The sequence below is a fragment of the Macaca fascicularis genome, chromosome 9 (assembly GCF_037993035.2).
Source record: "Macaca fascicularis isolate 582-1 chromosome 9, T2T-MFA8v1.1".
Taxonomy (NCBI): domain Eukaryota; kingdom Metazoa; phylum Chordata; class Mammalia; order Primates; family Cercopithecidae; genus Macaca; species Macaca fascicularis.
Window position 1 is genome coordinate 27,198,918 of NC_088383.1, and position 23,803 is coordinate 27,222,720.

Here is a 23,803-nt window from a genome sequence, read left to right on the forward strand (position 1 = left end):
AACCACAGATTCACTTCCTCACTCATCTCTCACTGGGGGCATTAGTTCACCCAACATCCTCTTTCCCATTCTCAGGTAGGCTTGCCCTGAGGTCGGCTCGCCCTGAGGTCGGCTTTGTTCTGCCCTCTCCTCTCCACCCTGAGGAAACAGATCCACCATTGTAATGATCAAGCTCCATGGTCCTCAGCCTCAGAGGTTCTCAGTACTCACTGAGAATCATTTGGGACACTTTCTAAAAATACAGATCCCCAAACCGCTTCTCCACCCCTGAGATTATGATTCACCTGGTCGGGAGGTGGGGCTCTGAGTATCTGGTATTTTTTAAAGATCCCAAGATAATTCTAATGTGTAGACAGCAGCTGCTCAGCCTGGTACCAGATGAGTCCAACTCTGTGGGAAACATTAGAAAGATATTTTTTCCCCAAGTCAAGCTGAATTCTACAATTCAGACTTGCTAATTATAGAGCTGCTGTTTTTATCTCCATCTGTCTGATTCCTACTATTCTTCATTCAGCTTAGAATTCAAGAGAGAGAGAAAGGGGTATTATTTATTAGCAGTGAAAAACTTAAGGATTCACTAGTTAAAGATCCTAATCATAATTCATTTAATATGAAGAATTACTTCAATCTGACATTTTAGTCCTTAGTCTGTGTCAATGTATGTCTATTTTGATTAAAATTGTAATTCATGGCCAGGCACGGTGGCTCACACCTGTAATCCCAGCACTTTGGGAAGCCAAGGCAGGCAGATTACTTGAGGTCAGGTATTCGAGACCAGCCTAGTCAACATAGTGAAACCTCGTCTGTACTAAAAAAGATACCAAAATTAGCTAAGGGTGGTAGTGGGCACTTGTGATCCCAGCTACTCAAGAGGCTGAAGCAGGAGAATTGCTTGAACCCAGGAGATGGAAGTTGCAGTGAGCTGAGATCACACCACTGCATTCCAGCCTGGATAACAGAGCGAGACTCCATCCCTCAAAAAATACAATAAAATAAATACAAATAAAAAAATTGTAATTGGTATTTGTCAAGAATGTGTAAAAATTATGAGGCCTCTGTGAAAATGGTACATAAAAAGACCAAGGGTGTCCCCATGGTGGTCCCTGTGAACTTTGTGCTCCTCTCTCTTGAGTTTTACCTGCTTTTCCTGAAAAAGAAGTCAACCACAGTAGATTAGTGGCTCTAACTGGCTGTAAAAGTATGTGGAAGATTTAGGGGGTGACCCTAGGAGACAAAAGGAAGAAGCACCACTGTATGACTACTCGACTGGGATCTACTGCTATCTCCTCCACAAAATGATAAATGTATAATGAGGATGAATGCCTCAGAATGCAGACAGATGAGCTAAACAGCAAACAAGGGCAGTGAAGAATGAGTGATAACTGAAGTGGCCCCTGGCCAAGGAGACAAGGAGACTCACTTGGCCCTGGCCCAGGCATCACTAGAAAGACAAAGTAAAAGCGATAAAGAGGGTGAAAGGTTGGAGACATGCTGGTCAAAGGGTACAAAACGTCAGACAAGAGTGCTATGGTACAACATGATGACTACAGCTAACAACAGTGTAAATTAGCCAGGTGTGGTGGCACACACCTGTGGTCCTGGCTACTAGGGAGGCTGAGGTGGGAGGATAGCTTAAGCCCAGGAGTTTGAGGCTGCAGTGAGCCATGAGTGTGCCACCGTACTCCAGCCTGGGTGGCAAAGCAAGATCCTGTCTCAAAAAAGAAAAACAAAATGTAGTGTATACTTGAAAATCACTAACAGAGTAAATTTTAAGTGATCTCACCACACATAAAAATAAGCTCGTGAGGTAAGATGTATGATAATTAGTTCAATTTAGCCATTTAATAATGTAAACATATTTCAAAACATCATGTTGTCCATCATAAACATGTACAAATTTGTCAATTTAAAATTTATTATTATTATTATTATTATTTGACTCACTCCATCACCCAGGCTGGAGTGCAGTGGCACAATCTCGGCTCACTGTAACCTCCACCTCCCAGGTTCAAGTGATTCCCACCTTCCAGGTTCAAGTAATTCTCCTGCCTCAACCTCCTGATTAGCTGGGATTACAGGTGCCCGCTACCACGCCCAGCTATTTTTGTATTTTTAGTAGAGATGGGGTTTCACCATGTTGGCCAGGCTGGTCTCAAACCCCTGAACTCAACTGATGCCCCTGCCTCGGCCTCCCAAAGTGCTGGGATTACAGGCATGAGCCACCATGCCTGGCCAATTTAAAATTTTTTAAAAAAAGAAAGAAATAGATGGAAAGTATGTATTGCCTCTATTAAAGTTAAAATTAAAATCCTACTAAACTTTTTTTAACTATAAATTTCTTTCTTAGCAGTCAGTGAAAGTAAACTGGCTCAAAGCTGTGCCACAGGGGACTCCGTAGTGCCCATCCATACTTGTTAGCACCAGGATGTCACTGCAGAAGGAGCTGCTGAAACCCCACTCTTTGTGGCTCCCCATTAGCTCTCCTCTCTGGATTGTCGTGACCACTGAACAGTAGCAACCAGGATTCCCAGGAGAAAGTGAAAGATTAGGGTAAAGGAAGTGTTAAAGAATTAAGGATAGAAAATATTGTTTTGTAAATAAACAGATCTTCCCTCTGGAAAGAGTAGAGTGTATGTTGGGGTGTCATTATTTAGCAAGTATTTGGGTACCTACTGAGTGTTTTATGTAGATGTGTTATCTCAGCTCATCTTTGTGGTTACCATATACTAAAAGTGTAAATAGGTCAGGTACGGTGTCTTACACCTATAATCCCAGCACTTTGGGAGACTGAGCAAGGAGGATCACTTGAGTCCAGGAGTTTGAGACAAGCCTGAGCAAGAAGGTGAGTCTCCATCTCTACAAAAAAAAAAAAAAATTTAAAGATTGGCTGGGCATGGTGGTGTGTATCTGTGGTCCCAGCTACTTGGAAGGGTGAAGTGGGAAGATCACTTGAGCCCAGGAGGTGGAGGCTGCAGTGAGCTATATTTGCACCACCACATTCCAGTGCAGTGCTCTGGATGACAGAGCAAGACCTAGTCTCAGAAAATAAAATAATGTGTAAATAACAATATAACACTCTAATGTAGGCTATACCTGATTCTATTTAGTGACTTTCCTTTCAGTTTTCATGATAAATTAAATTACTTCAACTGAATGTTACAGTAACAAATGTTGTTGAGTTCTGCTTAGATAAAAAGCATCACATACCAGGAGCCTATAAGATCACATACATTTCATCATTTACCTGCATTTGACAAGAATGACTCTTTAAAGATAATGTCTTTTTAGCTACCAACTGGAATCATCAAGTTCATTTGCCAAAGAAGAGAGAACATTTACTTTCAAGATGTCAATCAAGATCCTTTAGCACGGATCTAAACATATAGATGCAATGAATAACAAGTCAAGTATGTGAGTCTCGCAGCTTCACTATGCAAAGACTCCGTTAACTTGCATGTGTAGGAGCTGCTTTTCCTTGCTTCATGGTTGCTTCCAGAACAATTCAAAAGAAACATACTCTGACACCCAAACGCCTTGGCAAGTGACATAGGTCTTTCCTGAGGATTTCTTGTGGACACCAGGGAAAGATAACACAGCAGGACTTTCCCAGTAAATCTGAAGACCCAACATCTTAGTTTGTAAGATTCAAAAGTCGAGATCCAGGTGTCAGATACAAGTTATCTACAAGTATATATAATCAAGATTAGAAAATAGACAAGTCAAATTCTTGTCCCTTAAGCTTAAAAAATGAAGATCCCTGGGTATATTAGATAACAATCATGTTTGTGTGTAACAGAAATCTTAAAATTAGAGATTTAATCGCACAAGGGTTGATTCTCACACATACAAACAATCTATAAGTAGCTAGTCCAGGGCTAATGAGGCTATTCCACAGAGCCTTCAAATGCCCAGCCATCTTCCACTTTGCTGCTCTGATGTCCAAAGCTTCTAAACTCAAGGTCATCTCATGGTCCAAGAGGGCGGTAATTGGGCTTGCATTCCAACCAGCAGGAAGGAGGATATGAAAAAAAGGCACATTTCAAGGGCACTTCCTGAAAGTTCCAAATAGTACTTTCATTTATCTCTCTTTGGGCCAAAATTTATTCACATGGTTGCAAGTAGCTACAAGGGAGGCTGGGATACAGACCCGCTAGCTAGACACATTATCCAAGATTCTGTGTTAAGGAAGAAGACAATGGATTTGAAGTAATATGCAATTGAGCAGAATTCATTTTTCCCACCTATACTTTCAGCTTCCAATCAAAGCTTGGGATGGGAAGAGAGTCTTTGAGAGAAGAGGATCGGAAAGGGAAGTTGGCATGGATTTCCCAGCCTTTTGGCCAACTCTACAGGGATCAGAGTTCTGAGTCAGGTGGACTCATGCCCTGATGCTCATCTGGATGCCCTTGGAGGATGCCAGTGTCCCCCATACCCTCACAGCTGGTAAATATAGTTGCATGGCAAACTGAAGCCAGTAGGCTGGAAAATGCCATTCACAGTCCCCGAGCCCCAACATGACGTAGAAAGCCCCAGCACGACATGTTTCTCCTCTGTGTCCAGAATAATGAAGAAAAGACACTGAGAGCTGAAGTCAAGACACTTAGAGATGCTAAGACCAAGGAGGTTTGCTGGGATTAACTTCATAAGATTCAAATGCAAGAGAATTATATCACCATGAAAGATAGTCTGAAAAAATTTGATAAAGATTCCTTTTGAAAGAATAACAGAAATAACTTAGAATCAGTTGAGATTTTAATAAATGAAAGCTGAAATCATGGAGGACTGCTGACAGAAACGAAGATTTGACTAAATATTATCTCATTGACTAATTGTAAATGTGGTTCCAGGAGAGAACAACAAGATGGTTTCATTGAGAACAAATTACAATTAAGAAGTGGAGAAATATTTTTATATGGGTCTAGCTAAAAAGTTAAACTTTTAGTAATGAATGATTTTATACTTTTACCTGAAGTTGTTGGATATAAAACTGAATTAAGCAAACCAAATGAGAAGTAACCGAGGTAGCGTTTTTGGGGTCTGCTTGGTGTCATTCAATTACACCAACACCTTCTAATATCGTTCATGGTTAATATTGAAAATATCTACTACCACATATTTTTCTGTGCTTGAAATTCATTTACTCATATGGAGTTTTCCACTTTGACCAGATTCCTTCTTTAATCTTAGCAAAGATGGGAGGGAATGAACAAGGGGAGGGTGGGAGGAATGAGAGAAGGTAGGGAGAGAGGAGAGGAAGGCAGAGAAATATACTAAAGAATAGAGGGTAGAAGGGAATTCTAGACTGATGTAAACTAGAGAAAAGTTTCTCATTTAAAGTGTATTTCTGGGCCAGGTGTGGTGGCTCACACCTGTAATTCCAGCACTTTGAGAAGATGAGGTGGGTGGATCACCTCAGTGCTCTGGGAGGCTGATGTAGGAGGATCATTTTAGGCCAAGAGTTTGAGACCAGCCTGAGCAACATAGCGAGATCCCAGCTCAGCAAAACATTAGAAGAATTAGCTGGGCATGGTAGCATATACCTGTAGTCCCAGCTACTAAAGAGGCTGAGGTGGGAGGGTCGTTTGAGTCTGGGAGTTCAAGGTTACAATGAGCTATAATCGGGCCACTGCACTCCAGCCTGGGTGACAGAGCAAGACTCTGTCTCAAAATAACAATAATAATAATAAAATAAAATGTATTTATTTGCTATGTTCATTGGAAGAATATTGCATAGTGTCTGAAGATTGCTGCCATGAGCAGAAATAGATTGCAGAGCCTTTGAGGTCCCCAGAATGGGACAATGACATGCTCATAGAGGTCTTCTCTAAGCATGTTGGCCTCACTGCCTGGTCCTGGGCACAGTTCACAAGAGAAGGCACCACTAGAGTGTGAAGATCACATTCGCCTGAAGTTACTCACATCTGTTCCTGTTTACCGCTGTCAAAGCAGTCTTGAATATGTTGCCATCTGCACACCAACCTTGTGATGACGGCGGGAAGGCATTGTGATTGGCGTCATTTTACAGTTCAGGTGCGGGTAAGACCACAGAGTCATCTTCTGACCTCTTTCTCCTTGTGTTTCACAGTCTGATCTGGGTGTTTAAATTGACTGCTTCAGACTACCTCTCTTAGAAAAGGAAGAACCAGTTTAGAACAATGTGCTCGGAGAAATGAAGACTCCCTATGTTCCCTCAGCTCTCTACCTCCCACACACCCACTAACCCCTACTACAGCTATGCCCCGGTGTCTTCAGGGAGCTTACCCAACAGGAGCAAGAGACCTTCTTTAAGCTGAGACCAAAAAGGTCAGAGACACCGCTCAGCAAAGAGTCAGGAGGTATGCATTCTAAGCAGCAAAGAGGTTCCCAATATTCAGGAAAAGGTCAGATGTGGGGGCTCATGCCTGTAATCCAAGCTCTCTGGGAGGCCAAGGTGGGAGGATCGCTTGAGGTCAGAAGTTTGAGGCTGCAGTGAGCTATGATGGCGCCCCTGCACTCCAGCCTGGGCAACAGAGCAAGATTCTGTCTCTACATAAATAAATACTCAGGAACAGAGAAGAAAATGCCAGTAAGGCTTGAATTTTGTTTGTTATGGGGAGAGACAGCTACGAGATGAGGTTGGAGAGGTGGAGTTGGCATCAGATCTTGTAAGTCTGGCAAGGAGACCAAGTTTTATTCTAAGCACAAGGGCAAGTTGAAATTTAATGTAAGCAAGGAATGACAAATCTAACTTGTTCAGTGAAGCAGGACATACAGTGGTTAGTAGTCCAAGCTCCAGAATCAGACGACCTAGATTTAAATATCATTGCTACCGTTTATTAAATGGGTGAGTGTAGGCATATTATTTAAAATCCACATATCAGTTTTTTCATTTATAAAAGAAAGAGAGCAACAATAATAGCCCAGCATAAGGCTGTTTTAAAATGATTTATTTGCCAAGCATGGTGACTTACCCCTGTCATTGCAGCACTTCGGGAAGCTGAGGAGGGAAGATGGCTTGAGCCCAGGAGTTTGAGATCTGCCTGGGCAACATAGTGGGACCTTGTCTCTACAAAAGCATTGGTAAATGTTACTTGTCTATATTTTTTAAAGCTAATGCAGCCTGCTGTGTGGAAAATGGATCGAGGGTGAGAGGGTAAGGGACAAGACCAGCTGAGAAGTTATTGAAGCGGCCCAAGGAATAGTTCATGGGGCTTTGTCTAAGTAAGTGAGGATAGAGACAAAGAAAAGGGTATATATAAAGCGATGCTAATTCATTAGATGAGGAACAGGAAATAATCAATGATGGTTCATGGGTTTCGGACTGAAGAGATGCCTTCTACTGAGATGAGAAAAACTGGGGGTAGAATTGGCTTAAGAAAAAAATCAAAAGTTTTGTTTTATCCATATTCAGTTTGAGATGCCTCTTAAATACTCAAGTGGAAAGGTCAAGAAGGCAATTAAATAAAACTAAGTAAATGTAACTGTAGCTGGCTAGACTTCTTGTAGCAGAGAACAGGACTAGGCTCATCATGTGAAGCTGGGTGAGGGTAGAAAGTGTCAGGAAAAATTACAAAAGACTTCGAAATGGATAAAAAAGATTAGTGGGTGTCCTGTCTAGCTTTACCATCCTGGTTATCTCCATCTTTCACTATCTTTGAGAGGCTTTGCACCTCTCAAAGACAGTAAATTCTAAAAAACCAGTAATAGTGCAAATGATTCTTGCTCACAAAAATGCAATTGACTTGTGTCTGGTGAAATGTAATGGATTATGGTATTGGAGATAAACCAGTTTTTTTATCTGTTTGTAAATTCATTTCAACATTTCTTTATTGCATATAAACATGTGCTTCTTTGAAACAACTGTAACATCTTTCTCGTTCCCTCATTAGTTAATGAATCAAATAAAATCTTCGACGAGCATGGATTTTATATTTGCATGAGAATTGTAGTTTATTATTTTTAAAACTTATCTGTTAACAAGGACATTTTCCAATGAAAAGAAGATGAAGGGGAAAAAAGTGCTTCAACCAAACACTACGTAGAGCTGTGGCCTGTATGTAACTTAACAACCCAAGGAGGAAGAAGGCAACAGAAACATCGTGGAGCCTGGACCTGTAACTAGTTAGCCTCTGGCTTTGAACCTGGGCCCCTTCATGGGAGGGGTTGTAAGTAGCATCTCGCTTCCCCACCTGAGTTCTGAATATATTGAACAAAAGACAAGTGAATGATTATTGGAAACCAAAATATCACCTTCTTAATCATAAAAGCTAGACTAGAGGTGGGGTGTGTAGCTTTGTGTGAGAGCCAGCTGGGCTTTCTATCACTGAACTCTAGAATTAGACCAACTCACCCAAGCCACACCACTGCTAAACCAGAGAAATCCTTTCAACAAATGATGCTTGGACAACTGAATAAATGCATGAAAATAGATTGAATCTCAACCTCTACCTCCCACCACTCATAGAAATAATTCAGGATTGATCTTAGGCATAAATTTAAACTATAGCTAAAACTATAAAAGTTCTAGAAGAAAACAAAAGAAAATCTTTGTGATCCTGCAGACAGCAAAGATTTCATAGGTAGGACACACACAAAAAACAACCATAAAAGAAAAAATTGATAACTTGAACTTCATCAAAATTAAAAACATCATCAAAGGGGAAAAACCTTCAGTAAATTGTACACTTAAAAAAGATGCATTTCTCAGTATGTAAATTAAAACTTAAAATCTTCTATTAAGAATAGATTTATTGTAAAAATGAAAAAATCATAATTCATAAAGTTAATGTTCACAGAAGGAAAATAATAATCAATAATAGTTACTGTTACATGCAGAGCCAAACTATTATATCATAAATTTGCAACACAAATCTACTAATATCTTCTTCTACAAGCCTCTCATTGAAATAGAAATTTATTTCATTTTATTTATTTATTATTTTTTTTTTATTTTTTTCAGATGGAGCCTCGCTCTGTTATCCAGCCTGGAGTGCAGTGGCGTGATCTTGGCTCACTGCAACCTCCACTTTCTGGGTTCAAGCGATTCTCCTGCCTTAGCCTGCCCAGTAGCTGGGATTACAAGTGTGTGCCACTAAGCCCAGCTAATTTTTGTATTTTTAGTAGAGATGGGGTTTTGCCATGTTGGCCAGGTGGGTCTCGAACTCCTGACCTCAGGTGATCCACCCACCTCAGCCTCCCAAAGTACTGGGATTACAGGTGTGAGCCACCATGTCTGGCTGAAATAGAGATTTCTTTTAAAATGCAGGAATTTTCTCAAACTAGTTTTCTTTCATTTCTAAGAAAGATAAGTAAAATAGTTTAAGGTAATGAAAATCATAATTTAAACACTTTAATTGAATAAGACCTGCTGATAACATTAAGTGCCTTAGGGAAATAGTTTGTATTGACTTGTATCCAACTCGACAGTGTTTGTGGCCAACATTTGAAAATGACTCGGTCCCCATTAAAAGCTATCAAATACTAATTTGAGGTTCTAAATTAGTGAACAGACCTAATATTCAGGAGGCTGAGGCAGGAGGATTGTTTGAGTCCAGACATTCAAGAATAGCTCAGGCAGCTTAGTGAGACCCCCATCTCATTAGATAAATAAATAAACAAATAAATGAAATATGAAACAGGGTCAGTATTGCAGCATTGCAATACATTCTCATGCACATTTCTTTCTTACGTTAATCAAACTATGACAATCTTGACATACACACATACAGAAAAGTATTTAAATTGGAACTGGTAGGAACTCTCCTATTATTGATGGAGTTTCACTAGACAGTCTGAGGAGTTTGTATGCTTTGGCTTCTGTTACCAGAAGTCGTAGAGATCTAGCAAAGAAGACAATACAGGTACTTTAAGTTGGTTGGATGAAAAAGCCCTCTAATAAAACTTGTGTTCTAAACTTTTTAAATAGGTAACATTAGCATTTCTTAAATCTTCTCCTTTTTTGTTGTATTCAGTTCCGATACAAAAACCTCTTTGCTGTAGTAAAGCATGTATGATTACTTCAACACCCTCCTACAGTAGGTATAAGGCAGCAAGTCTCCACAACATCCCACTGCCTTTTGTAGCCTACGGTATTGGACTGAACTTCCAGAAAATTCATAGTATTTGATTTCACATTTCTTCCAATACAGTTTTGACTTTTCACTCTTTTTCTCTCTCTTTGATTTATATTTCAGATCAAGGCTTTCAACAACAAAATGTTAAGTTATAAAAAGTCTAGGCCAGTGCAGTGGCTCATAGCTATAATCCCAACACTTCAGGAGGCTGAGGGGGGCGGATCGCTTGAGGCCAGAAGTTTGGTACCAGCCTGGGCAATATAACAAGATCCCATTTCTACAAAAAAATAAAAAATTAACCAGGCAAGGTGGTACACACCTGTGATCCCAGGTACTTGCAAGGCTGAGGCAGGAGAAGTGCTTGAGCCCAGGAGGTAGGGGATTTAAGTGAGTTACGTTTGCACTACTGCACTCCAGCCTGGGCAACAGAGCAAGACCCTGTCTCAAAAATTAAATTAAATTAAATTAATTAATCTATACCGTAGATTCTTCTCTATTTATGAATATGTGTGAAAAATATTAATATTAAAGAGTTTTTTCTTTTTCACCTTTTATTTTAGATTCCAGGGATATATGTGCAGAATTGCTACAAAGGTATATTATATGATGCTGAGGCTTGGGGTCCAATCGAACCTGTCACCCAGACAATGAGCATAGTACCCAATAGATAGTTTTTCAACCCTTTTCCCCCCTCCCTCCCTACTCCTGTAGTGCCCAGGATCTTTCATTCCCATCTTTATAATCATGTGTACCCAATGTTCCATCCCACTTTTATGTGAGAACATGAAGTGATATTGCAGATTTTTAAATTCTCCCTTATTGTTGATAAATAAGATTGTAACTAAAATTTAGCTTATAGATTTAAAACATTAGATTTTTTTGACAGCATGAATTGGATAACAGGTCAAGGTACAAAAATATATTACACAGTTTTATTGAGGTCCAATTGACATTTAGTAAACTGCACATATGAAAAGTGTCCGGTTTGGTCAGTTTTGACATATGTACACCTGAGCAGGTGGGACCACAGGTACACATCACCACACCTGACTTGATCAATGTTTTTTATTGTAGCCATTCAAGTGGATATGCAGTAGTGTCTGATATGGTTTTAGCTGATGTTGAAGTCTTGATATCAAGATCCCTGGAAACCATCACAAAAAAACGAGATAATGAACATGTTCATTACTTCTAAGCCCTCTTGTGGCCCTTTGTCATCCTTTTTTTTTCCCTCATCTCTCCCCTTCCCAGTGCTTTCTGTTACTATAGATTAGTTTAAATTTTCAAAAATTTTATATAAATGTGATCACATATTTATGTCACGCATGTGTAATTTATATAAAATCGCACATGATCCTCTTACGAACTGGCTTTTTTCATGCAGCCTAATTATTTTGAGATTCATCCACGTTGTATCAGAAGTTTACTTCTTATTATTGCAGAGTAGCATTTCACCATATGAATATCACACACTTTGTTCATCCATTTACCTATTGATGAACACTTGGGTTGATTCCAATTTAGGGCTCTTACAAATAATGCTGCCATGAACATTCACGTACAAGTCTTTGTGTCAATGTGTGTTTTTCTTTCTCTTGGATAGATACCTAGAATTGGAATGGCTAGGTCATATACTGGGTGTATGTTCAACTTTTTAATAAACTGCTAAACTGTGTTCTGAAGTTGCACCATTTCCATTCCCACCAGCCTGGATGAGAGTTCCAGTTCCTCCATATCCTTTTACAACACTTTGTGTGATCAATATTTTTTTAATTAGACAGGGTCTTGCTGTGTTTGCTATGTTGCCCAGGCTGGTCTCAAACTCCTGGGCTCAAGGAATTCTCCTACCTCAGCCTCCTGAGCAGGTAGGACCACAGGTACACATCACCACACCTGACTTGATCAATGATTTTTATTGTAGCCATTTAAGTGGATATGTAGCAGTGTCTAATATGGTTTTAGTTGATGTTGAAGTATTGATATCAACAATTATTTTAAGATATTGGGCTGGGTGATATGACTTGCACCTCTAATCCCAGCACTTTGGGAGACTGAAGTAGCGGGATCACTTGAGGCCAGGAGTTTGAGACCAGCCTCGGCAATATAGGGAAAATTCCATCTCTACAAAAAATAAAATAATAAAATAAAGTAAAATAAGCCAGACCTGGTGGTCAGGAGGCTGAGGCAGGAATATTGCTTGAGCTCAGGAGTTCAAGGCTGCAGTGAGCTATGACGGTGCCACTGCACTCTACCCTAGGTAACAGAACAAGACTCTATCTCTAAAAAAGAAAAAATTATAAATAAAAAATTTTAAGATATTGGCTAGGACATCAGTATTTTTAATAGTTACCCCGGTGGTCCTAATGTGCACCCAGAGTTGAGAACCACACTGGATGAAACCAATGGTCCCTTTAATAGAGGAGGTATTTTAAGTAAAGATGTTATAGCCTGCCTTTTCACACGTTTTACAGCCCTAAACCACCTTTTACCAAATCTGGTCTTTCAACAAAAGCTAACTGATGGTAGCTGCCATTTGCCACCACTGTGTGAAAGGAAATGAGGGTGGGAGAAGAAGCTTTTCAGGCCTTGCAGGGTTAATTCTAAGTAAGCAGGAATCAAATAGCAAAAATCCAGTCATCTCAAAATATCCAAAGAACTCTTACAAACTCATCAATAATACAATAAAGCCAAGTAAAAATGGGCGAAAGATCTACAGATAGCAATTAAGCACAAGAAGAGATGCTCAATATCATTTGTCATTAGGGAAATGCAAATTAAAGCAACAATGAGATACCACTGCATACCCATTAGAATGGCTTAAATCTGAAAAAAGCCACAACAGCAATTGCTGGTAACAGCACAGAGCAACAGGAGCTCTCATTTATTGTTGCTGGGGATGCAAAATGGTACAGCCACTTGGGAAGACAGTTTGGCAGCTTCTTACAAAACTAACCATAGTCTTCTTATATGATCCATGTAGAAAGTAAAAGTTCCTCTTCAAAGTTTCCCTTCTTGTTAAAGAATAAATCATAAGAGTTAAAAATAATAGTTTCTTTTAAAAACTAACTTCCTTCAGGCCTCCTTGCTTTGTGCTAATAACTCTTTGTTAAGCCTATCCTATGTAGCTGTTAAACATGCTCACAGGCATGTAGTACGTTCTATGTCCTTGTACCTTAACCAAGATATTTGTGCTGGACACGCTCACAGGTATGTTCTAGCTTGCAGCCTATGCCCCTTCCTTTTTTGACATAAGCAACTTCCTCTTTTCCTTTGTCTTTCCATTACTTTCACCTATTTAGAAAAGTTTTAAACTGTTAACCAATCGGGTTTTAGTTTAGATTGTGAGGTCTGGCTCCAGCCAATGGAGACAGGACACAGTAGCAGAGACAAACTGCATAAGGGATAAAAATCACTTCCTTCCTTTGTTCAGGTGTGCTGTAGCCACTGTTAATCTGCGATGAGCACCCTTTCTGCAGAAAGTAAAATTGGCCTTGCTGAGAGAATTAAATGTATGTTAAAGTGCTATATATTTGCAGCACCAGGGAACAAGCATTCTGTTTCTAAATAAACATTTTACATATAACAATCCAGCAATCACACTCCTAGGAATTTACCCAGCTGATCTGAAAACTTATATCCACACAAAATCCTGTGTGTGATTTCTTATAGCAGTTTTATTCATAATGACCAAAAGCTGTGAGTAACCAAGATGTATTTCTGTTAGGGAAGCAGGAGCCTAGGATGACACCTTTTCTTTTCTTTTTCAGAGAGTCGCCCAGGCTGGAGTGCAACGGTGCACGATGTTGGCTTACTGCAACCTCCACCTCCTGGATTCAAGCGATTCTGCTGCCTCAGCCTCCTAAGTAGCTGGGATTATAGGCGTGCACCACCACATCAGGCTAATTTTTGTATTTTTAGTAGAGATGGGGTTTCACCATGTTGTTCAGGCTGGTCTCGAACTCCTGACCTCATGATCCACCCGCCTCAGCCTCCCAAAGTGCTGGGATTACAGGCATGAGCCACAGCTCCTGGCCAACACCATTTTTAAATCACCTCCATCTTAAAACTAGGAGGATGACACCATTTTAAAATCTCCTTCATCTTAAAACTACCATTGCTTACCAGTCACTTACAAAGCTAAGGAGGTACCTTGGTAATGCCTGCAAGAACAAACTCCTACAGCAACAGAAAGTCCAGATGTTCCAATAGCCATAACGAGATATGTTTTCAAGATAACTATAGTTATGCTTTGATGTACTTACACACTAAACTGTCAAGATAGTTTTCTTTCAATCAATCAAATAATAAATTCTGTCATGCTGTCAACCCACCCACACACAGGCACAGCTTAGTTTAGTCTCGTAATAGACAAGACCTCTACATAAGAAAAATCTCAAACAAAGATGGTGCATTCTTCTGTTTGCTTTCTGAGACACCCTACTCTGTATCTAGGTAGCTTTCAATAAACCAACTCTTCTCACTGCATTCTGCAACTTGCCTTGAATTCCTTTTTGTGCAAGATCCAAGAACCCTCTCTTGGAGTCTAGCTCGAGACCCCTTTTCTGGCTTTCTATAGATGAATGGATAAACTAGCTGCAATATATTTATATAACCAAATATTATTCAGTAGTAAAAAGGAATGAGCTATCAAGCCGCACAAAGACGTGATAAATCCTCAATGCACATTGCTAAGTGAATTAAGCCAGTCTGAAATGGTGACATGGTGTATGATTCCAACTCCACGACATTCCGGAAAAGGCAAAACTAAAGATGTTGTAAACAAAAGGGTAAAATATGCTGTTAAAAGGTAAATATTAGCCAGGCCCAGTGACTCACGCCACTCTGAGATCCCAGCACTTTGGAATCCCAGCACTTCGGCAGGCCAAGGCAGGCAGATGACTTGAGGTCAGGAGTTCAAGACCAGCCTGGCCAACATGGCAAAACCTCATCTCTACTAAAAATACAAAAATTAGCCAGGTGTGGTGGTGTGCCTGTAATCCCAGCTACACGAGAGGTTGAGGCATGAGAATCGCTTGAACTTGAGAGACAGAGGTTGCTGTGAACCGAGATCATGCTACTGAACTCCAGCCTGGGTGACAGAGCAAGACTGTCTCAAAAAATAAATAAATAAATAAATAAATAATAAAAGAATTAATAATAAAGATAAGTATTCACTTGTCTTCTGGATAAATGTGGGCTTGCTTGTTTTTACATGACTTATCACCCCACCTATCTGACTTTTCAAAATCATATTTTTCTGAATGTTTGCCACCATTTCAATGTTTGCCACTATTTCAATAAAGTCATAGCTGCTCTTGAACGAAAAATGTTAATAAAGTAATATCTGCCCTAAAAACTGATTATCCAACCTCTGCTGACTTGCATTTATTATTAAAAGACAAATCTGCATTTATCATCAAAGACAAATTGTTTTTGCTAATTGATTATTAGCAAATGTGTTAGTTAATACCCAGTGGGTAATGTGTCTCGTGACCTGACTTTCAGGGCGAGAGCTTATCAGAACAGGAAAAAGACACCTAATCCAGTGAGATGCTCATGGGAATTTGGAAGTGGAACACAGGGACTCCCTTTAGTCTCAGTTGGTGTTTGAGATGAGACATGAGGTCAAGCTGGGCTGGGCAGCTGAATGATGAACCCAGGGCTCATCATCCCCCTTGCAAGGGTGCTAGCTACTGACTATTCATAGCAGAGATTCTCCCCAGAAATCACCCTTGACCAAAGGGATTCACTTTGTCTAAAGATATGTCCCTCTAGCCAGGGACAGCCAGCATCCAATGGCTGGTCAACGGGAGCAGTTAAAAGGTCTGGCCTAGAACTCCCTGAAGAATTGGCTGGGGACTCCGTTGCTGCTGTACCATAGTTTAATTTCTCCCAGGATCCAATCCTTCTTCCTGCCCTACGTTACAGATATTTTTCCTGCAAGCTCTCCTAGGGAACTTTCTGCACCATCTCCATCTCCACAAGTCTGGAGTCCAGGAAACCTGATCCAGGGCAATGGCTGTGGTAGACCAGAGAAAGCTGATCTGCAGAAAAAGGATTAAAAGGTTGGGCAGAGAATATTAGAGAATATTAGATATCAATCATGTAAGCACACAAAGAAAGAGAGATGGAGAGACTCCCTGGGGGTCCTGGAGTTCTTGGTCTTGTCCCTCAAGACCTGGCTATCCTTCCTGCTGTTCCATGAGCTATCAGAGCTTCTCTCCAATAACTTCCCTTTTGGCTTGAGCCCATTTGAACGGATTTTGATCCTTGCAAATCAAACAATCCCCATGTGTTTTGTACTTTTAATCAATTATACTAGGTAGTCATGATAACTGGTTTACAGACACATGCTCTAGGGAGAGACAGTGTATGCATATACAGTTGACCCTTGAACAACATGCCTTCGAACTGCATGGGTCCATTTACACGTGCATTTTCTTTTCTTTTCTTTTCTTTTCTTTTCTTTTCTTTTCTTTTCTTTTCGAGACGAGTCTCGCTGTGTCACCCAGACTGGAGTTCCGTGGTGCGATCTCAGCTCACTGCAAGCTCCGCCTCCCAGGTTCACGCCGTTCTCCTGCCTCAGCCTCCCGAGTAGCTGGGACTACAAGCGCCCGCCACCCTACCCGGCTACTTTTTGTGTTTTTAGTAGAGACGGGGTTTCACCATGTTGGCCAGAATGGTCTCGATCTCTTGACCTCGTGATCCACCTGCCACAGCTTCCCAAAGTGCTGGGATTACAGGTGTGAGCCACTGCACCCAGCCTTATACATGAATTTTCTTCTGCCTCTGCCACCCCTGAAACAACAAGACCTCTTCCTCCTCCTCAGCCTGCTCAACGTGAGGATGATGAGGATGAAGACCTTTATGATGGTCCACTTCCACTTGATGAACCTAATAAAGGTTGGATAATTAGCTTCTAGGGCAGATATTATTTTATTAACATTTTTTTCAAGAGCAGATATCATTTTATTGAAATGGTGGCAAACATTCAGAAAATATAATTTCCAAAAGTTAGAATATTTGTGCATATAGGGATGGGTGGAGTGGCTAAGTCATGTAAATATATTTTCTCTTCCTTATGATTTTCTTAACATTTTCCTTTCCCTAGCTTACTTTATTGTAAGAATACAGTATGTCATACATATAACATACAAAATATGTGTTAATTAACTCTTTATGTTATCGGTAAGGCTTCTGATCAACAGTAGGCTGTTAGCAGTGGAGATTTGGGGGAGTTAAAAGTTACGTGTGGAATTTTCAACTGCACAGAGGTCGGTTCACCTAACCCCTGCCTTGTTCAAGCACCAAATGTTTATCTCAGAGTTTCACGAATTTAATGCTTATTTAGTGCCCTGACTAACACTGGGCCCCCTCCCATGGGCACAGCCCCTGTGCAGTGTCTGTGCAAAGAAACCAGCAGCCAATTTAATTTTAGACCAAGTCCATACTTCTTAAAACCCCCTTCCTCCCTTTCTTCTCACCTCCACCCTTCTCATATCCTGCAGTTTCCCTCGAACCCTTTTCTCCTCACCTTGCTCTTAGCTCCCCATCAAAGATTCTCTCCTAAGCCTTCTTGAACTCTCTCATGTCTTCTCCACTCCTCTCGTCCTGCTGCTGGTCTTCATCCTTTCTTTTCTCGTTCTCCTCCCGCTGACTACCTCTGGAGTGTGTGAGAGAAAGAAGAGTTGGCTTCAAACAAAGGTCAGGGACAAGTAGCAGGTAAGGAGGCAGGTAGAGGGAGGATCTTGTTAACAGGCAAGAGAAAATATATTCACTATATGTAAAACATGTAATTAGTAAAAATATACTAATTATATATCCCTGATGTGGTTAAAATCGAAATCATGAGCAGAGTTATTTTTTATTGCCAGTTTATAATATTTAAAAATTTAAAGCATTGAAACTTGACTGTGACAGAAAAAGTGAGACGCACAAATACCCAAGATGGTGTCTTGGGTGTCTACTTCTGTGAAGAAACCAACACTTAGAGCAGGGGTCCCCAAGCCCCAGGCCACAAACTGGTACCCATCCGTGGCCTCTTAGGAACCAGGCCACACAGCAGGAGGTGAGCAGTGGAGAAACGAGTGAAGCTTCATCTGTATTTACAGCTGCCCCCCATCACTCACTGTATTAGTCCATTTTCATATTGCCCTTAAGAAATACCCGAGACAGGGTAATTTATAAAGAAAAAGAGGTTTAATGGACTCATGATTCCACGTGGCTGGGGAAGTCTTGCAATCATGGTAGAAGGCGAAGGAGGAGCAAAGGCACATCTTACATGGTGGCAGGCAAGAGAGCATGTGCAGGGGAACTGCCCCTTATAAAACCATCAGATCTCATGAGACTTATTCACTATCATGAGAACAGCACGGGAAAAACCCACCTGCATGATTCAGTTACCTCCTACCAGGTCCCTCCCATGACATGTGGGGATTATGGGAGCTACAATTCAAGATGAAATTTGGATGGGGACACAGCCAAACCATATCACTTGCATTACTGCATGAGCTCTGACTCCTGTCAGATCAGCGGCAGCATTAGATTCTCATAGGAGCACAAACCCTATTGTGAACTGTGCATGTGAGGGATCTAGGTTGTGAGCTCCTAATGAGAATCTAATGTCTGATGATCTGTCACTGTCTCCCAACACCCCCAGATGGGACCATCTAGTTGCAGGAAAAGCCTAGAGCTGCCACTGATTCTACATTATGGCGAGTTGTATAATTATTTCATTATAAATTACAATGTAATAATAATAAAGTGCACAACAAATGTAACGCACTTGAATCATCCTGAAACCATCCCCCCCACCCCCCACCAATCTGGAAAAATTATCTTCCACGAACCCAGTCCCTGGTGCCATGAACTTAGTCCCTGGGAGACCATTGACTTAGAGGCTTAAGACAGCCATTTATCATCATCTCTCAGGGATATGAGGCTCAGCAGGATGGTTCTCCCTTGGTCTCTCATGCAGTTGTATTTAGAGAACAGCTGGCACTGGAATCATCTGAAGTCTTCCTGGGGCTGGGTGTTGAAAATGGTGTCTTCACTTCACATCTGATGCCTCCATGCCCCACCATGTGGCTTCATTGCCAACGTAGTAGTCAGGACTTCTTCATGACTGCTCAAGGCCAGAAGAGGCAGGATTTAAGTGCTATGTTCACCATCACTTCTACTCTATTCTATCAGTCAAAGTACATTCAAGGGAGAGGGAGAGAAATAGATCCTACCTCTTAATGGGAAAGGAAGATGTGGCCACGGCTATCTTTGGGAAATACAGTCTACTCCAGATGGCATACAAGTTAGATTTTTAAAAATAAGCTAGATATTTAAATCAGAAACTAATATCAACTACAATTGAGGTCAAGTCAAATAAAATAAATGGACAAAGCTTTATAAAATGCTAAACTAAAGAAAAAGTATCTGTTAAAAAAAAAAAAAAAGAAGAAGAAGAAGAAAGAAAAAGAAAAAGGTTGCAGGATTCTGATTTCAAGTCAACCCAGGTCCCCTTACAGAAGGTGAATGTTATCTGGCCAGGAAGAGATTGACCAGAATACATGTTGGATTTGATGGTCTTGCCAACAGAATGAGGTAGTGAGACAGTCAAATTCCAACTCAATGTAGACTGAGTTTCTTTACAGTTCCATAGCACACATCTTTTAGCCACTAGCCATCTTCTTTCAAGATACCTAAGGAATTCTGCTTTTATTTTCTTGAGACAGAGTCTTGCTCTGTCACCCAGGCTGGAGTGCAGTGATGCAATCTCAGCTCACTGCAACCTCCGCCTCCTGGGCTCAAGAGATTCTCCTGCCTCAACCTCCTGAGTAGCTGCAATTACAGGCATGCACCACCACGCTAATTTTTGTATTTTTAATAGAGATAGGATTTCACCATGTTGGCAAAGCTGGTCTCAAACTCCTGACCTCAAGTGATCTGGCTGTCTCAGCCTCTCACAGTGCTGGGATCACAGATGTGAGCCACTGCGTCTGACTGAAGTCTGTTTTCATTGGTCACTCTCCAAATAGAAAGTCACCTGGGGGTTTTTCCCCCACACCCTCATCTTCATGATGGGCTCTTCATCTGTGTTCATGGCCCCATGGGTCATTCTCTTCCCCACCTCCCAAACTCTTTCTTGCCACTCCTGTATCTTGAAGCTATTTCTGGAGTGTTCTGCTAACCTCAGGCTTTAACTCTGCCCTGAGGACACCATTTCCACTGCAGCTTTCTCAAAACAAAGTGGTTTATTCTCTTAAATTCCAGCCACCTTAAGTTTGGAAGGTGAGTTTGTTGTTCTCCATGTTCCTCACTGCTACTTGCAAATCATAATTGACTAATCTTTTTATTAAAAACAAAACTAAAAGCAAACGAAAAAAGCTTTCCCTTTTGAGGCTCATGCCACTTAACTAAACAATCCAGTTCTGCTTTCTTATTTCAAAACCCTGACACGTGACTCCCTGTCACCCTTTAAGATGACCTTAAATCCTGTCATCATTCTGTTTGCCTGAGACAGTCATGAATTATAACTGTTTCTGTCTTTTTTTTTTTTTTTTCTTGACAGGGTCTTGCTCTGTCACCTAGGGTGACTGCAGTGGCATGAACACAGCTCACTGCAGACTCAGACTTCCAGGCTGAAGCCATCCTCCCACCTCAACCTCCTGAGTAGCTGGGACTACAGGCACACACACCACACCCAGCTAATTTCTTATTTTGTGTAGAGATAGTCTTGTTGTGTTGTCCAGGCTGGTCTCAAACTCCTGGACTCAAGCGATCCTCCTGCCTTGAACTCCCAAAGTGCTGGAATTACAGGTGTGAGCCACTGCACGTGGCCTACAACTGTTTCTTAGCTTCCTATCCAGTTGGAGATTTGGTACTCTCAAAAGTGTCCCAGTCTTGAGATAATAAATGATGTGGCCACCCCAATACTGACTGACTTAAACAGTTAGCTGGGATTATGCACATAGCCCCTTAGCCTCTCATTTCCTTGGTCATCTCAGCCACGCAGGCCCACGGTCACCCCTGGACTACGTCAGCACCCGTTATCTCACTACCTCCAGAAGCAAGTTCACCCTGCCTACCTTCTGACCACAATTTCCTATCCTTCCATCTGGTTTGTTTGGCCACTCCCGTGGCGGCCACACTTTCTCCAAACCTAGCCCTGCAGGAGAGAGGCACAACCGAGCAGATGGCTTCCACCTTAATTCATGATCGCCAGTTTCAAACGGACGCGCAGTCTGCCTGGAAATCCCATAACATGTTTCTGATCATCTCTCTCTCCCATTCTCTGCAATGACCTTATCAAACTTTCTCCATCTCCCCAAATTCATGCCTGGCCTACCTCATAGTTCACTCTCAGCAGATGACCCTGCTTCTCACAGGGAAAACAGAGGCTTTAGATTAGAATTTCCTTATCTTACAGCCATATGAAAGAAAATCCTTATCTACTCCAAACCCACCCTTCTGCCTTTCCAGTAAAATGAAGGAGGTCTCCTTTCTCTTATCTGGGGGCCCATTCATTTACCTACATTTGGACTCAACCCACTTCCTCCATCTTGAAAACTTTTCACCATCAATTATTTCTACTCTCTTGTTAATGTCAACTCCTCACTCTCATCTCAATTCTTCCTGTTTGAAAATCATTTTAAAAAATACATAAACGGCTGGGTACAGTGGGGCTCATGCCTATAATCCCAGCATTTTGGGATGCTGAGGTGAGAGGATCGCTTGAGCCCAGGACTTAGAAGCTGCAGTGAGCTGTGATCGCACCACTGCACTCCAGCCTGGTCAACAGAGCAAGACCCTGTCTCTAAAAATAAAATAAAATAAAATAAAATAAAATAAAATAAAATAAAATAAAAATAAAGTAAGTAAATAAATAAAATCTTCCTCAATTTCATATCCCCCAACCACTGCCTCCCTGTCCCCTTTCCCCTCTTCATAGGTGGTATGGTTTGGCTGTGTCCCCACCCAAAACTCACCTTGAATTGTAATAATCTACACGTGTCAAGGGCAGGTCCAGGTGGAGATAACTGAATAATGGCAACCATTTCTTCCATACTGTTCTCATGATAGTGAATAAGTGTCATGAGATCTGATGGTTCTATAAATGGGAGTTACTCTGCACATGCTCTCTTGCTTGCTGCCATGTAAGACGTAACTTTGCTCCTCATTTCCCTTCCACCATGATTGTGAGGGCTCCCTTGCCATGATGAACTATGAGTCAATTAAACTTCCTTTCTTTATAAATTACCCAGTCTCAGGTATGTCTCTATTAGCAGTGTGAGAACAGATCAATACAATAGGAAAACTATTGACAAGTGTTGCTTTGCTAACCATCTTCATTTTTTCACACCCTATTTTCTCCTCAACCCACTTTGGCCTCCAGCCCCATCACGCTATTACAATTGGTTTCTGAGGTCACTAACATTGCTAAAGCCAATTACCATGTTGCCGTCTTGTCCAACTTGTCCTTGCAACATCTCTGGATATGGCTGACCACATCCTCCCACATTGTGGCTTCCACAGCACTTTCCCCTGGTTTTCCATCCACCCCTTTAACGCTCTTCCCTCTGTGTTCTTTGTGGGCTCTGTGTCCTTTGCTTTGGACAGTGGAGTTCCTTAAGGCTTAGCCTGAGGCCTCTGTTCCGTCCCACACCATCGTCTCTCTATGCAAACTCATAAATCACCACCTATATGATGATTACTTAAAATGTATATCTCTAACTCTGAACCACACTTCTCTGGGCAAAGGATTCTTATATACAATTCTCTACTTGAAGTCTCCCCTTGGATGTCCTAAAGATTTGTCAAATTCAACTTGCAAGCAATAAAACTCACTATCTTCCCCTGCCCAAATGCTCCTCTTCCAGAGTTCCCCATCTTGATGATGGGACTGTCAGCCACCATCACATAAACCTGATTCTTAGGAGTCATCCTTGCCTCCCCCACTCTTCTCCCTCTGCCTATATCCAGTCCTCTTAATCTCTGGCCAACTACCTTCTAAATATCTCTCAGGTTCACCCATTTCTTCCCATTTCCACTGCTGCCAACCTAGTCAAAACCATTATACAGTTGATCCTTGAACAACATGGGTTTGAACTGCATGGGTCCATTTATACTTGGATTTCCTTCTGCTTCTGCCACCCCTGAAACAGCAAGATCAGCCCCTCCTCTTCCTCCTCCTAAAGTTGAGTAACGTGAAGAAGATGAGGATGAAGACCTTTATGATGATCCACTTTCACTAAATAAATAGTAAATATGAGGTCAGTCACAGTGGTTCATGCCTGTAATCCCAGCACTTTGGGAGACGGAGGCAGGAAGATCGCTTGAGGCTGGGAATTTGAGACAAGCCTGGGAAACATAGCAAGACCTCATCTTACAAAAAATTATTTAAAATTAAATTAAATTAAATTAACTGGACATGATGGTGCATGCCTATAGTCCCAGCTGCTCAGGAGGCTGAGGCAGGAGGATCCCTTGAGCCCTGGAGTTTGAGGTTACAAGGAGCTACGATCTCACCGCTGCGCTCTAGTCCAGGAAAAGAGTGAGACTGACTCTGAAAATAAATAAAAAATAAATAAATAGAAAATCTATTTTCTCTTATGATTTTGTTAATAATAGTTTCTCTAGCTTACTTTATTGTAAAAATACAGTACTTAATACATATGATATGTGTTAGTCGACTGTATGTTATCAGTAAGGCTTCTGGTCAACAGTAGGCAATTGGTAATTAAGTTTTGGGGGAGTCAAAA

General features: G+C 41.1%; 1 protein-coding gene across 4 annotated transcripts in view; it reads right to left on the reverse strand.

Moving 5' to 3' along the window:
* Positions 1-23,803, reverse strand: part of LOC135965039 (uncharacterized) — a 44,773-nt gene that overhangs the window by 17,177 nt on the left and 3,793 nt on the right. Inside the window, exons 2-3 of one of the 4 annotated variants that reach the window (XM_074001262.1) lie at positions 18,902-19,176; positions 17,587-17,715 (exon numbers count right to left, since the gene is read on the reverse strand). The gene's annotated coding sequence lies outside the window, so the exon portion shown is untranslated. Of the gene's footprint in view, positions 1-9,655; positions 9,819-13,701; positions 16,947-17,586; positions 17,716-18,901; positions 19,177-23,803 lie in introns of those variants that run through there. The other 3 variants (XR_012417541.1, XR_010577879.2, XM_074001261.1) reach the window with 3 other exon arrangements.